At 33.0% G+C, this 4,244-nt stretch overlaps 1 pseudogene; it reads right to left on the reverse strand.

The window, feature by feature from the left end:
* Positions 1–1,064: 1,064 nt before the first annotated feature.
* On the reverse strand, positions 1,065–1,675 carry LOC141612803 (serine/threonine-protein phosphatase 5 pseudogene; annotated as a pseudogene).
* Between the last annotated feature and the right edge of the window lie 2,569 nt (positions 1,676–4,244).

Consider the following 4,244-nt stretch of genomic DNA (forward strand, 5'->3'; position numbering starts at 1 on the left):
TATTGGAAAATGAGATGATGTCGTTGTTGACAATTGTAATTTGCCCTTATGTATATCTACATAAGTGGGCGGTCAAGTACTTATGGTTTGTATTTGTTTTTATTTTTAATATGTTTGCAAAGTGTGCCATCTTTTATAAGAGTGTTACTTTTACATTTTATTATATATACTCCGTATAATGTAATTGATGTTATTTGATAATGAGATTTGAGAGTGAAATGGTTTTTCTTACAATCTTAGTTTTAAAAAGGATACCTCGCTCGTTTTAATGTTTAGTCAGAAACCTCCATCTTAAGAGAGACTTACTGTAATCTAAGATAGTAAGATATTACATGTATTTTTTTCGATAGATCATTAAAGGTTGAGAATACAAAGATATCGAACAAACAGTACCAAAAATTGAGACTTGGTTATACTAAATGCAAGGACTTGAAGATCGTAATCAACACAATTGAGCATCACTTCAGGTGAGCTTCGTATCGACTTCAATAATCGACATATCATAGCAGCATCGAGTGACACCATATCATTAAAAATGAAAATCAAAAAGTTCGGTACAAATAAAGTTACGCGAAAGTGGTAATTAAGCCCCTTAACTTTGTTCAATTGTGAAATTAGGTCCCATAAGTTTCATTTGGAACAATTAAACCGCTTAACTTTCACAAAAAAGTGAAATTCAACCCAATTTTTAAAATTTTTATTACAAGAAATTTAATAAAATATTTTATACTGCAATTAAAAAAATTATTAAATACTAAAAATTTACTAATTGCAACTTTACAAAATTTACATAATTTATTAATCATTGAAGAACACTTTTACATACATATTTAGTAAATTGTTTATAATTTATATAGTATTCATACATATATACTGTAATAAATTGTTTATATACTATAAAATTCAAATAAAACAATTCTCAATATTTAATACAAATATAAAAGTAAAATCATAAAACAAAATATTTTATATTTGATAAAATGTATTAAAAGTTATTTTAATATAGGAATTTGGTGAAATTTAGAAAATGGGCTGAATTTCACTTTTGGTAAAACTTAAGGGGCTTAATTGCTCCAACTGAATAGGGGGCCTAATTTCAGAACAAAGTTAAGGGGCTTAATTAAGACTTTCGCGAATAAAGTTTTCATAAAGCATTGACATTTAGGGTGTGGCACAGCCGAGAACTTGGTAACATTAAATTGCAATTTCTGGGCTTCGAACCGAAGAAAAGCACCATCATTACCAAATTGATCACAATAATTCGGGGCCGAAAAAACCCTGACAACCGTACCATTATGTTCAAATTCATACCCTTCTTGTTTCACCTCATGTGACCTTACTAATAAAATCAACTCATTATCCTCCAAAACTACTTTGTCACGTCCGGGCCGAATTTTAGTCCTACACCGGGCGGAGGGTTCGGACCTCTTCCCGGGTCTGAGCACGGATCACTCCATAACAATTCACACATTAACCCTTCTTGTGGCGGTTCTCTAAACCGGTCAGTTGCGTGAATATCGGATAATTTTACGCCGTCCTCACTAAATAAACCACCATGTGTCACAAATACCTTGTTATTAATCACATGAGCTAAAGGTAAGCAACAAAAGACTTGAGCAAATGGGTCAACAAAAGTATAGTTCAATTTCGTCTTGATTTCGGATTCAAACCCGTATTACTCGGGTATAATAAACTCTTGACCTGTTACTGACTTGGCCCGAATGACCCCATCCGAAACCACCAACTCGAAAATGACGCGATAAAAAATAACTCTAGTTGAACCAAAATGACTTGAAATGACGTTTTCTCTCTTAATTATTAACGTAAAAATGACCCGACCCGCTTGGCCTGACCACCATATCGAAATGACCTGAAATGGCCCAAAACCCGAATTAACCCGAAAAAAAAGGAGGAACCGGAACTGACCCGACCCAAATTGGTCAAATCCAAACCCGACCGACTGGCCCGTTTACCAGGTCTAAATTCCTCTCTCTCCGACTTCAAAGGATGCATTTGATTCAACGTTTATATTATATTAAGCATCAATCAGCCGGCATAGAGTATAATACATGAAGTATATCTTCTATATGATACAAGTACTATGATAATGTAGACGAATAAATTAGAAAATCAAATAAATATACTTTAGCATAGCTGGGGCAATCAACAAGAAGATTTTCGGCAAATAATGGAGGTTTACGAACATGTGTGCACGATTACTATTATCAATGATCACTAACAAACACGCACTTATAAATAGAGTCCTGATTATTGATTAAAAATCAATTCAACTTATCATACAAACAACTTCAAAAAAATAATAAACAAGAATTAACTAATTACTATGGGAAATCACAATGATGCCCTAATTACTCTTACGCTATTTCTCGTCTTTGCATTTATTGCACACTTTGTAAGTATCATAATTCATAATTTATGGTTTTGATTTAATGTATATTTTAATTTTAGTCTCTTTTGTTAACCTTGATGCATGGTTTATTACTTGGAAATTAAATGTCAAGGATATCATATTTATCCTGAATGATCACGGTTCTTTGCAAATGGATTATATATATTAATTAATGTTTGCAATTTTACGCAGAATTTGGTTAAGGCTACTCCTGCTTGCCCACATTATATTTGGGTGAAGACTGAGGATGTCGGAAGTGCGGGTACAAACGCACGGGTAACACTGGAGTTATATGACGCGAAAGGTCAGATGATCAAATCCAGTAATTTACAAGCAAATGGAACAATGCGTGACGTGATCGTATCCTGGAGCATAAATTCAAAGACACATACCCATCACGAAGCCCACGACTATTTTGAGCAAAATAACCTAGACTCTTTCACTATTAGGTCTGATTGTCATACTTCTAAACTTTGCAAATTAAAGTTGAGCCATGACAATGCAGGCACAGCTCCCGGTTGGAAGGTTGACTATGTAAGTGTTCAACGGGATAGGTTCAGCCCCGAAAAGTACGATACAAAGTTCAAAATCAATCAATGGATAGGTAAGGACCAGACCGTTGTAAAGGACTTATGCGGATCTTCTAATTAATATTATTCGAAAATGAGATGATGACGTCATTGACAATTGTAATTTTATTTCACCTTATGTTGATCTACATAAGGGCCGGTCAGTTAAGTAATTGTGGTTTGTATTTGTTTTCATATTTAATATGTTTGCAAAGTGTGCCATCTTTTATTAATTATATGATGTAATTGATGTTATTGGACTATGAGATTTGAGAGTGAAATGTTTTTTCCTTAATATCAGGATTTTTGTTTTTAAGTTTTATTATATGTAGAGTAAATTATCAAAAACTCCCTTTTAAAATACACTTTTTAAAATTTACTCCCTTTTAAAAAAAAGTTTAAAAATTACACCCAAAATATTGCAAAAATTTAAAAATTGCACCCTAACCTATATTTTTGCATTTTTATGACAAAAATGCCCCTCATTTTTTTATTTCTCATATGTTTATCGACCTCCATTACAACTCTACCCACCTTTCTACCACCCAAGGACTCCACCGTCAACCACCACAATCCTCCACCCAAAATCCACCATCATATTCGTTATATGAGAATAAAATCTTAGGGGCTTTTTTGTCATAAAATGTAAAAATAGGGGTTTGGGAGCAATTTTAAAATTTTTGCATTATTCTGGGTGTAATTTTTAAATTTTTTTTTAAAAGGGAGTAAATTTTAAAAAGTGTATTTTAAAAGGGAGTTTTTGATAATTTACCCTTATATGTATGATGTAATTGTGGTTTGTATCTGTCTTCGTATTATGTTTGCCAAATTGTTTTGTCTTCTACCTAGTTCGACTAATACGTCACGAATTGTCTCGATAGAACATGAATAATTGGTGAACTGACATTGACTTGATTTTGCACGAGAAGTAATCGATAACGGACCCAATAAGGGATCCCATGACTCGGTTAAACCACACCCGATTGATGATTGGGTGATAACAAGATTATTGGGCGTATAGGGTGGTGGTTCATGAGAGAAACATAGTAGGAGTACATGTTAATTATGTTCTACGAATCTCTGAAAGTTATAACCCCTAATCTTTAAATAATAAAATAAACTCTTGTTCCTGTACTATTTTGTTTCTCTCTATTTATTATGACGGGTTCAAATTTTTATGGTATACAAGTTATTTTATACAATTATTTTTCTCCCGTGAATTTACCGTTTGTAGCTGATTACTTGGGGCCTCATGGAAGCCTACT

Source organism: Silene latifolia, chromosome 11 (genome assembly GCF_048544455.1).
Source record: "Silene latifolia isolate original U9 population chromosome 11, ASM4854445v1, whole genome shotgun sequence".
Classification (NCBI taxonomy): Eukaryota; Viridiplantae; Streptophyta; class Magnoliopsida; order Caryophyllales; family Caryophyllaceae; genus Silene; species Silene latifolia.